Raw genomic sequence first — 23,303 nt, forward strand, 5'->3', positions numbered from 1 at the left:
GCAATCATATTACAATGGGGCAGATGGCATGTGGTTAATGTGAGTAAGAGATCTTAGAGTGAGCTCCTTGAGGGTAAGGGACTGATGTGAAAGTCCAATATATATATATATATATATATATATATATATATATATATATATATATATATATATATATATATATATATGTAAAGCACTGTGTACAATTTGACAGAGCTATATAAAGTACCTGTAAAACATAAATATATATATATATAAATAAATAAAAACTACTGGTAACCCAGTGTTGCTCAATACATACATATTAGTGGAGAACATTTTTTGTATTTAGGTCAGGTCTGAACAGAATTATGTAACATTTTGGGAAAAATATACAGCCAAGAAGTCCAGAACTTGAGGCCATTATAGCAAAAACCTCCACAGCCACCATGTATTTCCCTCTGGTGCTCAGATAGGCCGGGATCATAGAAATCCAGACACTGCAGAACACCAGCATGCTGAAGGTGATGTACTTGGCCTCATTAAAACTGTCCGGTAATGTCCTGGCTAAAAAGGCGATAATGAAACTCACAGCTGCCAGAAGCCCCAGATATCCCAGGACAGAGTAGAAGCCGATAACTGAACCCTCATTACACTGAATGATGATCTTCCCCTGATAAGAGTGAGTGTCCCGATCCTGGAAGGGGGGAGAAATTGACAACCAAGCGGTGCAGATTATTGCTTGAACCAATGAGAAAACACAAATTATAAACTTAGGCAGTTTGGCTCCCATCCATTTCCTCCAGGGACATCCAGGTTTGGTGGCTTTAAAAGCAATACACACCATGATACTTTTGGCAAGTAGAGAAGAGACGGCAACTGAGAAGATGACACCAAAAGAGGTGACACGCAGCATGCAGGTCACATCTACTGGATGGCCGAGGAACAAGAAGACACAGAGGAAGCTCAGCATGATGGAGACCAGGAGAAGATAGCTCAGGTTCCGGTTATTGGCTTTAACAATGGGAGTGTGCTCATAATGTATAAATATCCCCAATATTAAACCAGTCAGAAGACAAGAGAGGATAGAGACAGCTGAAAATACTCCAACAATGGGATCATCAGTGTAGGAGAGAAATTCCATCACTCTTGGAACACACTGATCCTTCTTCTCATTTGGCCATTTCATCCATTTCATCAGGACATTTCATGCAGTTTTCACTGTCTGCAGGAAGAACAATACAAACATAATGAACATCGGGGTCAGAGCTTCTGAGGAAATTAATTGTCTGGTGTTGTGTCACAGCTAGCAATGGGATTTCCAGCAGTGCATTGTGGAAGAGTAAAATAGATAAATAAACAATAAATAACATATACTACAAATATAATACAAATATAAATATAGTATAAATATAAATTATAATTTAATAAGTTACCCAAGTATATAATCAATAAAATGTTAAAGATATTAATAATTTAAGATATAGAGATGGGGGCGAAGATGGCCTCAGTCTGAGTGAGCTCCGGAGCCAGCCTCGCACACAGCAATACACACAACATCAGGAAAAGCCTGAAACATTCTCCTGTTGTAGTACTAGCTCCTCTAGCACCCACAACACTAATGAGGAAACAAAACAAAGAAGGGGCTGTCACCATAAATTAACTGACTTTTTCCCAGTGGCTAGAGCTTCTCCCCGCCAAGATGGCACTTGCAGATCTCTGGCACATAAAAGCAGCGGTACGCCTCATGGAGAGCATTGTCAGGTGGGTACTCACCGAGGCCGAGATGCCGAGAGCGGCTCACCTTTGTGACTTGGCGCACTCCACCCCCTGGAGGTGAGACAGCGGGGGGAGGGCGCGAAGAGGCACCGGTTACCAGCAGAGAATCTGAATGTTTATAGCAGATCAGGTGGTGCTGGACAAGGAGCTGAGTTGGTAGAAGGTAAACAGGAACAGGCCGTAGGTCAGGTGCCAGAGTAGTTTCAGACAACTTAGAGCAAGTTCAAGGCTGAGACTGTGAGCAGGTCCGGGATGCAGGCCAGGGTCAAGGGGCTGGAGAAGGTAACAGGTCCGAAGTACAAGCCAGAGGTCAGGGGTTGGAGACAGCAGCAGATCCAGAGAGGCAAGCCGAGGGTCAGGTTCAGGAGAGAGAGCAGAGTCGTCAGGTCAATCCGGGTCACAATGAGTTCAGGCACAGGTACATAGTTACATAGTTACATAGTTAGTCAGGTTGAAAAAAGACACAAGTCCATCCAGTCCACCACAAAAAAATAAAAAACAAAATAAAAAACACAGTACAATCCTATACACCCAACTCCATACCCACAGTTGATCCAGAGGAAGGCAAAAAACCCCAGCAGAGCATGATCCAATTTACTACAGCAGGGGAAAAAATTCCTTCCTGATCCACCGAGAGGCAATCAGATTTACCCTGGATCAACTTTACCTACAAATCTTAGTACTCAGTTATATTCTGTACATTTAGGAAAGAATCCAGGCCTTTCTTAAAGCAATCTACCGAGCTGGCCAGAACCACCTCTGGAGGGAGTCTGTTCCACATTTTCACAGCTCTTACTGTGAAAAAACCTTTCCGTATTTGGAGGTGAAATCTCTTTTCCTCTAGACGTAAAGAGTGCCCCCTTGTCCTCAGTGTTGACCGTAAAGTGAATAACTCAACACCAAGTTCACTGTATGGACCTCTTATATATTTGTACATGTTGATCATATCCCCCCTTATTCTCCTCTTCTCAAGAGTGAATACATTTAGTTCTTCTAATCTTTCCTCATAGCTGAGCTCCAGTTTGGTTGCCCTTCTCTGCACTTTCTCCAGTTCTCCGATATCCTTTTTGAGAACTGGTGCCCAAAACTGAACTGCATATTCCAGATGAGGTCTTACTAATGATTTGTACAGGGGCTGAAGTTTCAACAGGCAGGAGCTGACAACAAACCAGCAACCCATCATGAGACTGGCGCTGGCTTAAGTAGGCAGGCCAGGACTCTGATTGGTGCTCAAGTGCGCGCGTGGATGCGCCCGTGCACGTCCCGCAGAACCGCGCATGCGCACGTGCCGTTCGCGCACAGGCATGCGCCAAAGTGCCACTCGGTGGCTGGCCATGCCAATCCTCTGACAGCATGCAGGAAAAAGCCTTTAGAAAACTTCTGCAAAAGGTAATACCCACACAAGTCCAAGTTTAATCAAGCTAACTACCAGAATAACACTGAAAGGCATGCAATTCCCAGGATGATACTAGGGAACTGCTGGAACCAATAGAATATTTCCCTACCGAAGGGAAGCCTATCTTAGATACTACCATGGAGGAGATGTTGAACTCCCTTAGAGGCACTACTTAAAGGGATTTGGGGGTTTATTTATGAAAGGCAAATCCACTTTGCACTGCAAGTACACTGAAATCTCTGGGTACAGAGGTGGCTTGGTGGGATGGTTTAGATATCCTGTGGATGCGGGCTATGGGAATTTAAAGTGGCATGGCATTAAGAAGGAGCACTTGCATGAGGTTAGTTGCAAATTTGTGCAGATAAGCAGGTAATACTGACTCAGGTATGCCATGAAATTTTACATTATTGCGGCGTGACCTTTCCTCCAGGTCCACCAGCTTGGCTTTGATCCAGGACTGTTCATCTTGCATCTCATCATAGGCATCCACAAGGTCGTTTAGTGCTGTGGTGCACTCCTCCATTTTATTTTCAATGAAGGAAACTCTGTCTCCCATACTGTGTATATCAGATGAGCATTTTGTAATAAATGATGCTAGATCTGACATGAATGAGGTTTGTAGTGAAAGTAGCATGTCATTTAATATTGTGTCTAACACAGGTTGGCCTGTGGTAGGAAATGCTGTCATAGAGCATTGCAGAGCCTGGTTGAACTGTAGAGGGTTAAATGAGAAGGCCACAGCCTGGCCTGGGGATAAGGGATCATCCATCCTCATTCTAGTCTTTGCTGGGCTGCTTGGAAGTGGGCTCCCTCCTGATGAGTGACCGGGGGGATAGAGGCAGTTTTTGAGCCTGAGAGTCATCAGGGAGATCTGTGTAGGAGTCTTGTGCCACAGCCGCGCCGACGCCATCTTGGCAGTTACTAACCTTAGGTACCGTTTTGAGTAAACACCCATTTTAAGGCTAGTAGTCTGCTGGCCTTACTTGCTGAAGCTCGGCATTGCATGCTATTTATAAGCTGGTGATCTACTAGAACTCCCAGATCCTTTTCCATCTTCAAGAGGTTCTCCCCCTAACAAAGAGCTCACATTCATATTTTTAGTCCTCAAATGCATTACATTACATTTTTCAATTTTGAATCTTATTTGTCATGTAGTTACTCATATTTTATTGAGGTTGTTCTTGAGAAGTTTCTATGTCTTGCCGTGAAGTTATTGCCCTGCTTAATCTTGTACGATCAACAAACAATGAGATCAAGCTCTTTATACCAACCCTATATCCTTAAGCATAGTTAGTCCCAGGACAGAGCCTCGGGGTACCCCACTTACATCTCCAGACCATTTAGAAGGTACTCTATTTATCACCACCATCAGGACACATTCTTTTTACTGGTTTTCTATCCAGGTACATACACTGTCATGGATTCCAACACAGATCAATCACTTTGAAGCTTGCCCCTTTGTTATCTCTTTATGAATGAAGGGGAGAGATACAATGGGGCTGATTTACTAAAAACAATGCGCTGCGCCAGTTCATGGCTTAATTGGCACTCCGGATGAATCCTTAATTAGGCGCATGAACTGGCGCAGCAGCCGGTGCAATGCAATTAATATGTAAAGCCACTGAACTCCCTTTAGAAGTCTATGGGAGAAATCAAAAGTGTTAATTTTTAAGGTTAATATGGTAATTTTTGTCCTAAAAAGTGTTTGGGGACCTGAGTCCTGCCCCGGGGGACATGTATCAATGCATTTTTTATTTTATTTTTTAAAACTGACGTTTTTTCGGGAGCAGTGAATTTAATAATGCTTAAATTGCAACAATAAAAGTGAAATATTCCTTTTAATTTCGTACCTGGGGGGTGTATAATATGCATGTAAATGAGCGCGTGTTTCCCGTGGTTAGAACTGTCCATGCACAAAATTCCATTCTGACGGAAAAAAAGTAATTTAAAATCACTTGCGGCTATAATGATCACCATGCCATTAAATTTATAATCGCCAACCATCTTAGACCAAATAAAACAAGAAAACCGGTGACAACTCACTGGACTAGATCTCAGAAGAAGCTCCATTCGGAACTCTTCAAAATGACCCTAGGAAATAAAATAAACACAGTACAACAGCAACAAACAGCCGTAGAAACACTTGACGCCATCAACAAGGCGCTACTTCAGTCCGCCGACTGGGTGGCACCAAAACGCAAAACTTGCATCCGGAAAAACAACGCTGGCTGGTTTAACGACCAGTTGACGTTGCTAAAGCAAGAGCGTAGAAGAGCAGAAGCTGCGTGGAAAAGGAGCTCTTCAGATAAAAACCACACCATTTATAAGACAATAACAAAGAAATATCATAAAGAAATCTTTATGGCAAAAAAAAAAAAAATTCTCCAATATCATCGCCAAGGCCCTAAACTGCCCCCGCAAACTCTTCAAGTTGGTTTCACAGTCGATGAATCCAGCCTGCTTGGAGCCCCCCAATGCAGATTCACAAGAATTTTGCAACAAACTATCGGATTATTTCATTAATAAAATTGAAAAAATCCTTACAAGCATTGAGCAAAATGGAATCTGCATGAGTCCCGCCCCTAAGCCCAACACAAATACCATTATATACCCGGATCAAGCACCTAAATTCACCTTCAAACCCATCTCCATCATAGCCACAAAAAATATAATTCGGTCTCTGCGCAACAGCACAGCACCCAATGACATCATTCCCACTAAACTGCTGAAAGAAAGTGCCGATATATTGGCACCAGCTATCACACAGCTTATAAATCAATCATTCAAGGAAGGCATGGTGTCATCCTTGTTGAAACAAGGCACAATAAAACTGATCTTAAAAAAACCCACCCTCGACCCTAAAGACCCAAACAATAGGAGGCCCATAACGGGTCTAAATGTTTTCTCCAAGATAATGGAGAAAGAAGTTGTACAACAGTTACAACTGCATTTAGAAACCCAAAAATTACTTGATACGTTTCAATCAGGCTTCCGGCCAGGGCACGGAACTGAAACTGCTCTGGTAAAAATATGGGATGACGTCCTAGCGGCCGCAGATGAAGGAGAATCCTCTCTCCTGATCCTGTTGGACCTTAGTGCGGCCTTTGACACAGTAGACCATGGACTACTACTCACTAGGCTAGCTGAAGTAGCCAAAGTCGCAGAAGCAGATTTACCATGGTTCTCCTCCTTTTTGGAAAACCGATCACAAACAGTGCAATTGGGATGTTTCACATCAGGAAAGCATACGGTATCATGCGGAGTCCCTCAGGGATCTCCCTTATCACCGGTACTGTTCAATATCTATCTCCGTCCCCTCTTTGAAATCATCAGGAACCAGAAGCTACTTTACCATTCCTATGCAGACGACACACAACTATATCTCCGCGTCAGCAACGAAAAGGATCATTCTCCTGGATTAGAGAGATCTCTCACTCTAATAGATAACTGGATGACATCCAGTTATCTTAAACTTAATGGTTAAAAAACAGAGCTTCTCCTGTTTCACGCAAACCAGAAAAGTCACTCCACCCCAACTTGGACCCCACCACCAATTCTGGGTAAAAATATCTCCCCTAGCACCAAAGTCAAAAGTCTCAGAGTCATCTTCGACTCCTACATGACAATGGATGCACAAATAGGGTCAGTAGTCAGCAGATCCCATCATCTGCTACGCCTACTACGCCGACTTACCCCCTTTATCCCTAAAGAGGACATTGCAGTCGTGGTGAGAACAATCATCAATTCCAGACTGGACTACGCTAATGCCCTTTATTTAGGACTTCCCAAATACCAAATCACTCATCTGCAAGTCGTTCAAAATACGGCCGCTCGATTAGTGACTGGAAAAAAACCATGGGAGTCTATCTCCTTTTCGCTTAGATCTCTTCACTGGCTACCATTGAAAGACAGAATCACTTTTAGGGCACTCTGTCTAACACACAAGTGTATTCAAGGAAACGCTCCCCAATATCTATGCGAACAAATAAAAACCTATAACCCAAATCGCATTCTGCGATCAACACATCAAAACCTACTGGAAATACCCAAGGCAAGATACAAATCCAAAGGAGATCGGAGATTTGCTGTCCAAGGACCTCGACTGTGGAATGCACTACCAACCACCATCCGACTGGAGTCGGACCACTTGGCCTTCAGGAGAATGATTAAAACTCATCTCTTCTGAGGTAAAGGGTTTCCTTACAGAAGGAATGGAAACAGCGCCCAGAGGCGATTCAGTTCGCAAGTGTTGCGCTCTATAAGTTTTTCACTCACTCATAATGAATTGACGGCTCCCAGCAATTCAGAGCAAATTCTTAAAAAAAAAAAAGTGGGGTCCCCCCAAATTCCATTACCAGGCCCTTCAGGTCTGGTATGGATATTAAGGGGAACCCCGCCGGCTTCTTCCTCCTTCTTCTTCTCCTTCCTTCGGTGTTCTCGTCCGCATCTTGCACAGCATCTTCTTCCCCGGACAATCTGCTTCCAATTGAAGCTCCCGCTGTGTGACGCTCCTGTGACCCCGCCCCCCTCTGACGCACATGTACCACACAGGACTTTCTTATGGCTTTCCCTGTGGCGTCAGAGGGGGGCGGGGTCACGGGATGACGCCGCGACCTCAGTGATAAAAGTACTGTTTGGAGAACGGGAGCGTCACGCGGTGGGAACCTCAATTGTAAGCGGATCATCCGGGGAAGAAGAAGCCGTGCAAGATGCGGACGAGAAGACCGAAGGAAGGAGAAGAAGATGGAGGAAGAAGCCGGTGCAAGATGCGGACGAGAAGACCCAAGAAAGAAGCAGAGGAAGAAAAAGAAGATGGAGGAAGAAACCCGAATGAAAGCAGAAAAGAAGAAGATGGAAGAAGAAGAAGCGCGGAAAGAAACATTAACCACTTAAGACCCGGACCAAAATGCAGCTAAAGGACCTTGCCCCTTTTTGCAATTCGGCACTGCGTCGCTTTAACTGACAATTGCGTGGTCGTGCGACGTGGCTCCCAAACAAAATTGGCGTCCTTTTTTTCCCACAAATAGAGCTTTCTTTTGGTGGTGATTGATAACCTCTGCGGTTTTTATTTTTTGCACTATAAACAAAAATAGAGAGTCAATTTTGAAAAAAAATTCAATATTTTTTACTTTTTGCTATAATAAATATCCCCCCAAAAAAAAAAATATATATATATATATATATATATATATATATATATATATATATATATATAAAAAAAATCCTCAGTTTAGGCCGATACGTAGTCTTCTACCTATTTTTGGTAAAAAAAATCGCAATAAGCGTTTATCGGTTGGTTTGCGCAAAAATGTATAGCGTTTACAAAATAGGGGATAGTTTTATTGAATTTTTATTAATTATTTTTTTTTTACTACTAATGGCAGTGATCAGCGATTTTTTTCGTGACTGCGACATTATGGCGGACACTTCGTACAATTTTGACACATTTTTGGAAACATTGGGCCTAATCCTCAAAAAAATGGCGCAACGTAACTTTTTCCATTTAAGTTACACCGCCGCAAAATCTCTAACTAAGTGCCCGATCCACAAAGCGCTTACCTAGAAATTTTGAGCGGTGTAACTTAAATCGGGCCGGCGCAAGGCATTCCTCTTCTCCAGGAGGCGATTACCATTTAAATGAGGCGCGCTCCCGCGCCGGCCGTACTGCGCATTCTCGTGACGTCATTTTCCCGACGTGCATAGCGCGAAATTACGTTACGTCGGGCTTTGTGGATTGCGACGGGACAATAAAGTTGCGTCGGGTAAAAAAAAATATACGGCGCCAAAAAAAAAAATTCAAATTTAAAAAAAATCGCGTCGCGAGCAAGAAAGGTCTGTTTTTACAAGGTGTAAACAGTTTACACCTTGTAAAAGCAGCCCTAATTTTGCGTTTGCAAAATTAAACTTACAGAGAAAAAACGAAGCTGAAAAGCTTCGTGGATCTCCGTAAGTCCTAATTTGCATACCCGAGGCGGCATTTCGACGCGAAATGCCCCCAGCGGCGGATGCGGTACTGCATCCTAAGATCCGGCAGTGTAATTCAATTACACATGCTGGATCTTCGTCCTAACTATGGGAAACTGATTCTGTGGATCAGTTCCATAGTTAGGACCAGGGATACGACGGAGTAACAGCAGTTACTCCGTCGTATCCTTTTTGAGGATTTGGCCCATTGTCATTTTCACAGCAAAAAATGCATTTAAAATGCATTGTTTATTTTGAAAATGACAATTGCAGTTTGGGAGTTAACCACAGGGGGCGCTGATGGGGTTATGTGGTGTGACCTGAAGTGTGTTTACAACTGTAGGGGGGTGTGGCTGTAGGTGTGATATCATTGATTGTGTCCCCCTATAAAAGGGATGACACGATCGATGCTGCCGCCACAGTGAAGAACGGGGAAGCCGTGTTTACACACGACTCTCCCCGTTCTTCAGCTCCGGGGACCGATCGCGGGACTCCAGCGGCGATCGGGTCCGCGGGTCCCGTGGTCACGGAGCTTCGGACCTGGGTTGCGTGAGTGTGCCACGGGCGCGTGCCCGCGACCCACGGCTGGGTACTAGTACAGGACGTACCTGTACGTACATGTGCCCAGCCCTGCCATTCTGCTGACGTATATGTGCAGGAGGCGGTCCTTAAGTGGTTAATAAAGGAATTGTCAAAAACCGGCTATTGTCTTTTTTTACTTTTTTGACACTTTTTTTTGGTGAAATGGTAGAGGTACAATGTACCCCATTACCATTTCAAACAGGGGGGGGGCGGGATCTGGGGGTCCCCTTTGTTAAAGGGGTCTTCCAGATTCCGATATGCCCCCCGCCCGCAGACCCCCACAACCACTGGTTAGGGTTGTGGGGATGAGGCCCTTGTCCCCATCAACATAGGGACAAGGTGCTTTGAGGGGGACCCCAAAGCACCCTCCCCATGTTGAGGGCATGTAGCCTGGTACAGTTCAGGAGAGGGGGGGCGCTCTCTCGTCCCCCCATCTTTTCTGCGGCCAGCCAGGTTACGTGCTCGGATAAGGGGTCTGGTGTGGATTTTTGGGGGAACTCCACGCCATTTTTTTTACATTTGGGATGGAGTTCCCCTTAAAATCCATACCAGACCTGAAGGGCCTGGTATGGATATTTGGGGGGAACCCCAGGTTATTTTTTTTTATTTGACAGCGGGGTTACCCTTAATATCCATACCAGACTTGAAGGGCCTGGTAATTGAATTTGGGGGGACCCCCACATTTTTTTTTTAAGAGCAATGACTGTATTCTTTATAGCCATTAGTATTTTTAAATTACTTTTTTTTCCCCTTCAGAACTGGCATCTTGTACAGGGACAGTTTTAAGCACGGGAAACATGCACTACTTCACAGGCATACTATACCCCCCTCCCTCTTATGCAATTTAAAGGAATATTTCACTTTTATTGTTTCACTTTAACCACTTCCATACCGCGCCTATTCTGGCACTTCTCTCCTTCATGTAAAAATTATATTTTGTTCCTGGAAAATTACTCAGGACCCCCAAACATTATATATATTTTTTTAGAAGACACCCTAGGGAATAAAGTGTCTGTCATTAAAAAAAAATATTTCCAACGGTATTTGCGCAATCATTTTTCAAACGCCTTTTTTTTTGCCAAAAAAATGGTTGCATGAATTAAAAAATAACAAAACAGTAAAGTTAGCCCAATTTTTGGGGATAATGTGAAAGACGCGGCTGAAAGCATGAGATCAGTGTTTTTTTTCCTGATCTCACGCTTTCCAGCCTGGAGGACAGATGTGGGGTCTTATTGACCCTGCCTCTCTTCATAAAGAGTACCTGTCACTCGCTATTCCTATTACAAGGGATGTTTAGGTTCCTTGTAATAGGAATACAAGTGATCAAAAAAAAAAGGTAAAAAAAGTGCAAAAAGAAAAAAATATTACGTAAAAAAAAATAAAAAAAATAAAAAAACAAAAAAATTTAATTAAAACGTCCCTGTCCCTCGTAGCTCGCACTCAGAAGCGAACACGCATCTAAGTCCTGCCCACATATGTAAACGCTGTTCAAACCACACATGTGAGGTATTGAGGCGTGCGTTAGAGCGAGAGCAATAATTTTAGCACTAGATCTCCTCTGTAACTCTAAACTGGTAACCTGTAAAAAAAAAACAAGCGACGCCTATGGAGATTTTTAAGTCCCGAAGTTTGGTGCCATTCCATGAGTGTGTGCAATATTAAAGGGTGACAAGTTACAGTACCTGACCGCGATATTGTACATAATCGCTGTCAGGCAGCGCGAAATTGGCCACCCCGCGAACCCTGTCGCGGGAGCCAGCGCCGAGCTCTGTCGCTCCTCCCGCTCACAATACATTCCTATGGATGCACTGCATCTCGTGGGGGCAGCGAGCGCGAGAAGCACAGCCTCACCGCGGCATTATCCAGCACGATCCCATCGCGTTGGATATACAAAATTGGCGGCACCTACTGTAGGTATCTATTTACTCGGTGTAACATCATCTTTCACATTATCCCAAAAAATAGGGCTAACTTTACTGTTTTGTTATTTTATAGTTCATGAAACCATTTTTTTTTGGCGAAAAAAATAGTTTTAAGAATTATTGCGCAAATACCATTGGAGATATAACGTTGCAATGACCGCCACTTTATTACCTAGGGTGTCTTCTAAAAAAAAAAAAATGTTCGGGGTTCTGAATTTCTAGTAAAAAAATATGATGATTTTTACATGGAGAGAAGTTGCAGAATAGGCGTGGTATGGAAGTGGTTAAATAAAACACTGGCATGGGTTTTTGTTACTCTGATCATGAAGGGGGACTCCGGCTCCCCCCGGCAGAAAACGACGAAGATCGGGCGCACCTCCAAATGTAAAAGAGCTTAAAGGGGGAGGGGGCACCCGACAGAAGGCGGAGGTGAAGTCCAGATCCCCCCGGCAGAAAACGGCAAAGACCGGGTGTTATGTACTGGAACGTACCTTGTAGCCAGAGCCTAGTGTGCAGGAGGAGGCCTCTCTTACAGCCCCGGCTCTGGAGCTGCTGGAGTTGGGACAGCAAGCTCGGGAGCGCGGCGAGGTAGGAGTGCCTGGTGATGATAGCAGCCCGGCACCGTTGGTGGTCCTTCGGGACGGTGGTTGTAGGAGACAGCGTCTCTGGAGCTGGCACAGGCACTGGATAGCAGGAGCTGGTGAAGCAAACCGGGTTAGCAGATAATCAGGTGGGTTAAGCAAGCGTATTCAGATTCAGGCACAGGGTCTGGTAACGATGGGCAGGAGAGCAGAGCGGAGTCAGAGCAAGCCAGGGGTCGGAGTGGAGAGGGTCGGATGGTCAGACGGAGCCGGGTCAGTTTGAGGTAACAGGTTACAACAGGTCACAGGTTTCACTGATACAATGCTGCAGATCAGACAGCAAAGTGTCACTGCAGCTGCTTGCTTTTTAAAGGCTGAGTGGCGCCAATCGCGCATTAACGAGCATGCGCGCGTTCCCGCCGTCGTGCATGTGCGCATGTAGTAGGCGCATGCGCGCGCATACGAGCGCACACATTTGGCGCACAGATGCGCGCATTTGGCACATATCCGTGTGCATGTGGGACGCGTCTTCGCACATGAATAGGTGATTGGTGCTGATTCTGACCATCAGTAAGTGTGCGCATGCGTGCACGCCGGAGCCTATTGGCAGGTCCCTGACACCGGGCCTACCCCCCATGTAAAAGAGCTTAACCTTTTGCCGACCGCGCTATAGCAAAAATACTGCTACAGCGCGGTCGAGTTGTTCTGGGAGGACGTCCCTGGGACGTCCTCGTGCACTTCCTTGTCTCGCGCCCCCTGAGGCGCGCACGCGGAAGTGTCCGTGCTCGCCAGGTCCACGAGACCCGGCGCAACACAGATCACTACAGTGCCCATTTGTGCCACCAGTGTCCGTCAGTGCTCCATCGGTGCCACTAGGGATGAGCTTCGAGTTCGAGTCGAACTCATGTTCGACTCGAACATTGCCTGTTCGGCGAACAACAAACAATTAGGGGTGTTCGCGGCAAATTCGAAAAGCCGCGGAACACCCTGTTAAAGTCTATGGGAGAAATCTAAAGTGTTAATTTTAAATGCTAATATGCAATTTATTGTCCTAAAAAGTGTTTGGGGACCTGGGTCCTGTCCCAGGGGACATGTATCAATGCAAAAAAAAGTTTTAAAAACTGACGTTTTTTCAGGAGCAGTGAATATAATAATGCTAAAAGTGAAACAATAAAAGTGTAATATTACTTTAAATTTCGTACCTAGGGGGGTGTAAAGTCAGCATGTGAAAAAGCGCATGTTTCCCGTACATAGAACTGTCCCTGCACAAAGTGTCATTTCTGAAAGAAAAAAAGGCATTTAAAACCGGCTTTGCGGCTCAAATGAATTGTCGGCTCTGGCAATTCAGAGATGATTCATTCATAAAAAATAAAAATAAAAAAGCTGGGGGTCCCCCCAAATTCCATTAACAGGCCCTTCAGGTCTGATATGGATATTAAGGGGAACCCCGCCATCAATTTAAAAAATAAAATGACGTGGGGTTCCCCCCAAATATCCATACCAGACCCTTCAGGTCTGGTGTGGATTTTAAGGGGAACTCCACCCCATGTAAAAGAGCTTAACCTTTTGCCGACTACCGGAGCTTGTATATCCGGAAGGACACTCCAGCGTGTGGTACAGTGCGACCCAAAAGGAAGGGTTTCCCGCAAAGGCTCGTTAATGAAAGACTACGAAAAGGAGAGACGGCGTATTTGCGGAATGAAGAAGTATTGGCTATCCGGTGGAGGGACAAACGAAACGTCCACATGCTCTCAAGGATACATAATGACACCTACGTGGAAATCCCCAGAAGAAACGGCCCTATTCAAAAGCCACAATGTGTTCAAGACTATAATTTGTTCATGGGGGGAGTCGATTTCAATGATCAGATGCTCGAACCATACCTTCCCACAAGAAAAAGCCGCTATTGGTATAAAAAGGTCTCCATATATCTTTTCAGTTTAGCCATTTACAACACTTACAGTATGTAATTTACGATAAATCTACAAGGACCCCCTTTTCTTATCTTCAGTACCAAGAAGAAATTATCTCCTCCCTTTTGTACCCTGAAGACTCACCAGATAGCATTCGCTCTGATTGCGTAAGCAGACTCCATGAACGACACTTTATTGAGAGAATCCACCCCTATGAATCAGGCTGAAAACGTCAGAAGAGATGCCGGTGTGCACCAAAAAAGGAACTAGAAAAGACACTATATATTATTGCCCTGATTGTCTTTCCCAACCAGACCTTTGTTTGAGTCAATGTTTCCGCCATTACCATACTTTTCTACATTATTAGGAAAGTATGGTAAACGTAATTGTCATTTACCGCCACACCTCTTATGCCACTGTACATACCGCTGCCTGCTCCGGAACTGACCCTGGCTTGTTATACGACTACGCTTCTGCCTAACGCTAAACTGTACCTACCTCTGCCTGCTCTGGAACTGACCCTGGCTTGTTATACGACAATGCTTCTGCCCAACTCTAAACTGTACCTACCTCTGCCTGCTCTGGAACTGACCCTGGCCTGTTATACGACTACACTTCTGCCTAACGCTAAACTGTACCTACTTCTGCCCGCTCTGGAACTGACCCTGGACTGTTTGACCACGCTTTTTGCCTGCCCCTTGGATTGATCTTTTACCCTGCTATGCTAGTGGGAACACAGGGGTCTCACATATGTGAGGGGCTCCAGAATTGTTTTTCTGGATGAAAAAACATTTTTTTTAGTTTTCTCATTCCCGGATTTGGGTCTGGTTGCCCGGAGACTTCAAAGAGATTTGGGTGGGAGAAGCCTCTACCCCTGTCCCCATTCTTTCCTGGCCTGCTACTTGGACCATGTTCCTGCTTACTACCAGGACCAATATTTTGGCACTGCTGGCAATGTCTCTACTTGCACTGACCCTGGACTGTATCCCTGTCAGTACTGACTATGGACAATATTTCTGCCTGCTGCCTGGAAAATTCCATTCACCGACGCTGACCACGTCCCTGCTTGCTGCCTGGATCAGGGCTCTCCTCCTGTGGACAACTGCACTACTAAAACCACAGGTAATATTTTGTTTAACCATTACTCAGCAGAATGTATTTTAGGGTGCAATTCTTGGTATGTATATGCCATTGTAAGGAAATTAAATGCGTAATTTATGTCCCTAGAACACTTGATGGTTCTTCTTGGATGTTGGGCCTCTATGTGGCCAGGCTGTGTAAAAGTCTCACACAAGTGGTATTGTCATACTCAGGAGGAGCAGCAGAATATATTTTGGGGTGTCATTTTGGCTATGTACATGCTACAGTATGTGTTGGAAATATCTTATAAATGGACAACTGTGTAAAAAAAAATGCATTTTAATTTTTTTCCACATTTTCCCCAAAATTCTGGAAAAAGATGAACTGTTCAAAAGACTCATTATGCCTCATAGATTATATGTTAGGGTGTTATCTTTCCAAAATGGGGTCACTTTGTGGGGGTTTCCATTGTCTTGGTGCTCCAGGGCCTTCAAAAGTGTAATAGGTGGTTGAGAGATTAGATGTGTAATTTATGCTCCTAGAACGCCTGAGGTTGCTACTTCAGTGTTGGGCCTCTGTATGTGGTCATGCTGTGTAAAAGTCTCACACATGTGGTATCGCCATACTCAGGAGGTATAGCAGAATATATTTTGGGGTGTCATTTGTGGAATGTACATGCTATGTGAGAGACATAACCTGGTATAGTGACAATTTGGTGTGAAAAAAATAAAAATAAAAAAAATCTTAATTTTGCAAAGAATTGTGGGAAACATGGCAACTTAAAAAAAACTAACTATGCCTCTTACTAACTACCTTGGAATGTCTACTTTCCAAAAAGGGGTCATTTGGGGGGTATTTGTACTTTATTGGCTTGTTAGGGTCTCAAGAAATGAGATAGGCTGTCAGCACATCAGGTGTGATCAAATTGATCAATTTTCAGTGATTGGCACCATAGCTTGTAGATCCTATAACTTTCACCCAGACTAAATAATATCCACTATTTTGGGTTATTTTTACTAAAGATATGTAGCAGTATACATTTTGCCAAAATTTATGAAGAAAAAATACTTATTTCCAATATTTTATAATAGAAATGAAGAAATATTATATTTTTTTACAAAATTTTCAGTCTTTTTTCATTTATAGCACAGAAAAAAAAAAAAACCCAGAGGTGATCAAATACCACCAAAAGAAAGCTCTATTTGTGGGGAAAAAAGGACGACAATTTGATATAGGTACAGTGTTGCATGACTGAGTAATTGTCATTCAAAATGTGAGAGCACCGAAAGCTGAAAATTCGTCTGGTTAGGAAGGGGGTTTAAGTGACCAGTGGTCAAGAGGTTAAAGGGGGAGGGGGGCCCGGCAGAAGGCGGTGGTGAAGTCCGGCTCCCCCGGCAGAAAACGGTGGAGAAGACTGGGCCTACCCCCATGTAAAAGAGCTTAAAGGGGGAGGGGGCCTGGCCGAAGACCCCCCAGCTGACTAATAAATTACTTCAAAACCTGTGTAGTGTGTTTTTTTAACATTTTTTCCCCAGGTGAATTAGTAGGGTACGATACTCATTCACATAGGGTAGGGGGCCAGTATCCAGGGGCCACCTTATTAAAGGGGGTTCCCAGATTCTGATAAGCCCCCCACCCGCAGACCCCGACAACCAACGGCCAGGGTTGTCGGGAAGAGGCCCTTGTCCCCAGCGACATGGGGACAAGAGTGTTTTTGGGTGGGGGGCGCAGTGCCCCCCTGCCCCAAAGCACACACTCCCCCATGTTGAGGGCATGTGGCCTGGTACGGCACAGGAGGGGGGGCGCTCGCTCGTCCCCACCCCATTCCTGTCCGGTCAGGCGGGGTGCTCGGATAAGGGTTTGGTATGGATCTTGGGGGAACCCCCAAGCCGTTTTTTTGGCATAGGTTTTCCCCCTTACGATCCATACCAAACCTAAGGGCCTGGTATGCTCATGAAGGGGAACCCACTCCATTTTTTTTTATTTGGAGCGGAGTTCCCCTTCATGGTCAGCGTAAGCTGAAAACGATTCGGGCATTTACGTGCGCCGCTTCAAGCCACGCAAAGCCAGCTACGCCGCTTGATATTTACCAATATTTTGCTGTCGTAGTGAAGTGGCGTGTGTAAGTGTCTGAATTTCCCGCTCGCACATGCGCATTACACAAATAAACCTCCCGCAGGTTTAAATGTACTTGCTGGCGCAGCGGCTCGTCTTCACAAAAATCACTTTCAATTCGGACCGTAAATGTTAAACAAACACATGTCACTACACTTCCCCACATCACCCCACATCCCCCCCCCCTAATAAACTCACTCCCAAACACTTTCTTTTTACATTTCTAAATGCCGTGAGCCAGGTCCATAGAGGCGCACCATGCGCCCCCTCCTGGGCGCACTGGGCATTATTGTAAATAAGGAATTGTGCTGCATTGTCAGCGCATTCCTTTAGTAAATTCCAAAACGGCTTTTGCTCCAGCCTTTGCTCCATGAATCATGGAGCAAAGGCTTGTTAAATCAGCCCCAATGTATCTATTTCTCCCCTTACAGAGAGAAACAAAATTGTGTGTAAATAAATAAAAAAATACCTACAATAGATTAAGCATCTAGGTCAGTGCCTGGGTTAATGTTTTGGTCAAGTAATGGTCAAAAGTCAAGGTCAGTGTCAAAGATCAAAGTCAAAGGTAATAATCAAAGGTCAGTATATTTTTGTGCAGAATTACCTACTTGAGGACCGGGCCGATTTTTTAAAACTTGGTGTTTACAAGTTAAAATCATTTTTTTTTTGCTAAAAAAATTACTTAGAACCCCCAAACATTATATATTGTTTTCAGACACCCTAGAGAATAAAATGGCGGTCATTGCAATACTTTGTCACATCGTATTTGCGCAGCGGTTTTACAAACACAATTTTTGGAGAAAGAATACACTTTTAGAATAAAAAAATAAGAAAAAAGCAAAGTTAGCCCATTTTTTTTTATATTGTGAAAGATAATGTTACGCCGAGTAAATTGCCACGCTTCAAAATTTCCCCCGCTCGTGGAATGGTGACAAACCTTGACACTTAAAAATCTCCATAGGTAAAGTAATTTTTTTTTTTTTTGCGGATTTACCATTTTTGAGTTACAGAGAAGGTCTTTTGTTAGAATTGTTGCTCTCGCTCTAACGAACGTGGCAATACCTCACATGTGTGATTTGAACACCGTTTACATATGCGGGCGCAACTTACGCATGTGTTCCCTTTTATGCGGGACAGGGCGCTTTAAAAAAAAAAAAAACTTAATTATTTTATATTTTATTTTCACACTATCCCTTTAAGAAGAAAAAAAAATCCCTTGTAATAGAAAAAAAAAAAACATGACAGGACCTCCTAAATGTGAGATCTGTGGTCAAAAAGACCTCAGATCTCATATTTACACTTAAATGAAATAAAAAATATATTTTTTTTTCAATATTTTTTTTCCCCTTTAAGACCATTGTGGTATTAATGTGATTATTGGGAGCAGGGGAATTTCTTTTGGGTTGTTCTTTGGTAGTAGCAAGAAACATATAGCTAAATAGAAAACAAAAAACTTAAATTCTTTTATATCTGTTGTCCATTGGACTAATTCGCTAATCTATGTGAATCTAGCCCACTGTTTTTATTTTATTTTTTGTTACCAAATACATTTTGACCTAAATTTATGAAAAAAATGTCATGTGTTTTATTTTTATTTTATTTTTATTTTTATAGTAAAAAGTAAAACATATATATATATATATATATATATATATATATATATATATATATATATATATATATATATATATATATATATGTTTCATTTATATGAGGGGTCTTCAAACTACGGCCCTCCAGTTGTTCAGGAACTACAATTCCCATCATGCCTAGTCATGTCTGTGAATGTCAGTGTGTTACAATGCCTCATGGGATGTGTAGTTCTACAACAGTTGGAGGGCTGTAGTTTGAGGATCCCTGATTTCTATAATAAAAAAAAAAACAGTGGTGATTAAATAACACCAAAAGAACATTCTATTTGTGTGCAAAAAAAATAAATATATATATTGTGTGTGTATATATATATATATATATATATATATATATATATTTATGGTCGTTACCCTCTGACCGAGAGAGATGTGGATCACATAAACACGCGACAAGACTTACAACATAAATAGACCTGAAGTGTGCCTTGGTGGTCTGGTCAGTATGCCAATAAAAGGGGGCATACCCAAGGTAAGTAATGGGTAGTTAATTGAAGAAGGATATGCTGAGAAGTGCCCTGAAAAAGAGAAGGGCGGGAGGGTGTCGAATGCGATTGAATGGGCAGACTCACGGACATGAGGTGAGCTGGGAAGAGTCGGCCCAGTGACATGTAGTACCGCACACTGAACCGACAAAGAGCATGTGTGAGTGGGCTGCTTAAATACCCTCCGGGCTCCTCCCATAAACTCAGGCCACCATACTGGCCTTCTTATATATATACATACATATACATACATATACACACACATATATATATATATATATATATATACACACGCACGCACGCACGCACGCACGCGTAAAAATATGTTTTGATGCTGTCAGAAAAATTAGAAGAGGGGATGGAATTAGTAGTCTTGTAGCAGTAGTAATAGTGATAGTAGTAGTAGTAGAAGCAGTACTGGTAGTAGTAGTTTTAGTAGTAGTAGTAGCAAACGAAAAGCGGACAGGGGTGATGCCATTTATTTTTATCAACAAACTCTTGTGTGTTGTTAGAACCCAGCAGGACTAATGCCGCGTACACACGGTCGTTTTTTGTGATGAAATAAAACGACGTTTTTAAAAACATCATTTTTTTTTTTTTTTTGTTTCTTTAGTGTATTTTGTGCGTGTACTCGAGAGAGGAGCCGGGAGTAGGCAGGCCTCCCCCAGAGGCAATCTGCCACCTTTCTCCATGCCCCGGGTGGCAATGGCAGGTGTGTGAGGGGGTCCTCCCACACAGCCCGCCCTACCTGCTCCGCTTTGAAGCCCAACGGGGCAGAGGGACTCCCTATAAGGGAGTGAGAGGATTAGCCCGCTCAACCAGCCCCGTTAGTCCTTCGCCTCTCTTTTTAGAGACCGCGTGGTCAAAGTGCGTGATGTTAACCCAATTTCGAGTGCGTGTAAGTGTGGTGGTTTTTGTGGGAGGGGGGTGGGCGTCCTAAGCGCAGGCTTACCTCGCATAGCACACCCACCGGGAGCCGGGCTGAGACCACCAAACTCAATTCACATGTAGCCGAGACCGGGATCCGAACCCCTAGCTGCAGAGGTGAATGGCTTGTCAGTACAGTGCCAATCGCGTTGAGCCACCGCAGCTCCATTTAAAAGCATCATTTAATATGATCGTGTGTGGGCTTCACATCGTTTTTTGTCTTCTAAAGAACGATCGAAACAAAATTCGAACATGCTTCAATTTTTTATGTCGTTTTTCAAAATGTCATTTTTTGTGTCATAAAAAATTATTGTGTGTGGGCTAAAACAACGTTTTAAAGCCGCGCATGCTCAGAAGCAAGTAATGAGACGGGAGCATGAATGGAACAGAGTGCCGTCGTACGTGTTGTACGTAACCACGCTTTGCTAGAGCATTTTCAGAAAACAATGGTGTGTGGGCAACGTCGTTTTTTATGATGAAGTTAGAAAAACATTTTTTTATTGTTTAAAAACAGTTTTTTTTCATGATGAAAAACGTTTTTTTATTTCATCACAAAAAACGACCGTGTGTACGTGGCATTAGGAGCTGAGTGCATTTCTTGCAGGATCAACAGGTATCTTTCTGTACTTGTAGGGTCTTTAGAAAGATAAAACATGGAGAAATGTGAACACATTATAGAGATGTACTTCATATGTCTTATTCCCTGACATACACTTTACCCACAGTGGTACCTTCTGCCTATTTCAACAATAACTTACTAACAAATACAAACTCTACCAGAAATGTCGGAGATTTCTCCTTCTGGACACAAGATGCACTCATAGCAACATTTATGAATTGATGATCCAAACTTTTTTCTGCTTCCAGGTAAACAGGGATCAGAGCATCGAGATACTGGAATCTGAAATCAGATATTATTATTATTATTATTATTATTATTATTATTTTATAAATATCCATCATATCCCATGAGGCTATATAATTTAGGTGTTACAAACATGAATGATGTTCCGGTTTGCCTCTACCATGGGTTCAAGGTGAATTCTGCAGTTTTGGGGGGCAATATTTTTGTCTCAGGCTGGAGCTACTGCGAATCCCTTACCCACCGGAGCCTTGTTGACGGATAAAGGTATCCGGATAAAGCTGCGGGGGCGTTTTATAATCTACACGAGCGGCAACGTGGAGGCACTCGGTGTGTCATGCCTACGATGTGGAGGGCTGGCGGTTCAAATCCGACCCTTCGGCCAATGCTTACAGTGTGGAGAATATTTATTTGTGGTGGACCAGCCTACCGGATTACCCTGTGCATATCGGGTGGACTGGGTTACAGGTACCGTCACTTTGGAGGAAGTTACTCCCTGTAACTACAACACCTACTACACCTGCCGTGCCCGTTGTTGATGAAAATGTTTTTGGGCCATCAGCAGAGGTGACTACAGAGAATGTCTGTACAGCGGTCGTACCTGCCATGCCTGCCAGGAAGAAGGTGGGTTACGTGAAGGCTTCCCACAGCCGTGGTCGATGCCTACCCCAGTGTTTTCCGGGACCGAACTCCGAGGAAGATGCTGCCATCGTGGAGACCGCGACAGGAACTGGTAAGCGGGCTGGGGACAATGTCATAAAAGTTGTGTGTACTTATTTGCCTGCAGAGGAGTAAGAAAACTCCAATCTTGGCTCATTGTCCGATGCCGGTGACGATCATTGGTTTTGATTCCCCCATGGACTCTGGGAACACAACGCCTCGGGCGGAAACCCCGGGTGTGAATTGGGAGGTTGTGATGGATGCAGGAATCATTACAGGAGGGAAAGATGTGCCTCCAACCATGACGTCTGTTTTGAAAAGGTCTCCAGAGGCTTGTGTGATGCCGGGTCTGAGACACTCCCGTACTTTGCCTAAACTTGCTTGGCTGCAGAGGATTGTAATGAAAAGGGTTGATCTTGACTATGGGTGGGAGCTCCCTTATGTGCCAGAAGCTACCATGAAGGAGATTGAGGAAAATCGTGAGAAATGGTATCAGGAAGCCATTTGGGACTATCTTAAAAGGCCTAAGCCATCCCAGAATGTCAGTTTTTCTTTCATAATGGCTCACTGTTTTGGGGGATGTCGGGAATCCTGGAGCTATGGTCTGCACATTTATTTGGATCGGTTGGTTATCCAGAGGCCTGGAAAGGATGTCCGGGTCTACTCAATCACTACCTTGATGACCAGGGAAAAACCCTTTACTTTGCCAGATCCTCAGTTCTATTTGTAAGAAAAAAAAAGAACTGGCAGAACTAGTTTGTAGGGGTTTGTTTTCCTTTTTCAAGAAGTCCATGAGGAACTACACTTTTCTTCCTTGTTGCTATTGAGAATGCTGTTTGACTTTGGGGGGAATGAACCTAGTCAGCTAGGACAGGGCCTCTGAGGAATTTGTGATCAGGAGCTGGTACAGCACTTGTGGATTATAAGTTTTGCCACCAGAGGCCAGTGTTCAGTCATAGTAGGGAAGGACTTTGAGTTTGTTTTTTGTTTTTATATTTTCACCTAGCACTTAGGTTTTAATGCTCTCTAGGAGGAAAAGGAAAGCTCCACCTTTACAGAAGGTGCAGTTTTGCTCTGCCTCGAAAATGTGTTTTTTTTGTTTGTTTTTCAGGTCCAGTTGATCTTCTATCAAGACTGTCGGAGAATGGAGCAGACTAGATACAGATAGGAATTATACTGTAATTTAGTGGGGGGGAGTATGTAGCGGCCTGCTCCTGTTGGGCTGGTTCTGCTTTAAATTTAGGGGGAAGTCTGAGAGTTAATTGATTTAGACATGTATAATTTTGAGAAAATTTGGCTTCTGTTCCAGCTATGGCTGTGCTGTGAGTGAGCACTATTGTTCACCTGGGGTGTCGTTGCTACTCCAGGCCAAGGGTGGCAGCAGCTAGGTCAAGGTGATTTGGGTATTTCCCCTCGGCAGCCAATCAGCG

At 43.7% G+C, this 23,303-nt stretch overlaps 1 pseudogene; it reads right to left on the reverse strand.

The window, feature by feature from the left end:
- Positions 1–283: 283 nt before the first annotated feature.
- Positions 284–21,379, reverse strand: LOC120927408 (annotated as a pseudogene).
- Between the last annotated feature and the right edge of the window lie 1,924 nt (positions 21,380–23,303).

Source organism: Rana temporaria, chromosome 1, assembly GCF_905171775.1.
Source record: "Rana temporaria chromosome 1, aRanTem1.1, whole genome shotgun sequence".
In the NCBI taxonomy this organism is placed as follows: Eukaryota; Metazoa; Chordata; class Amphibia; order Anura; family Ranidae; genus Rana; species Rana temporaria.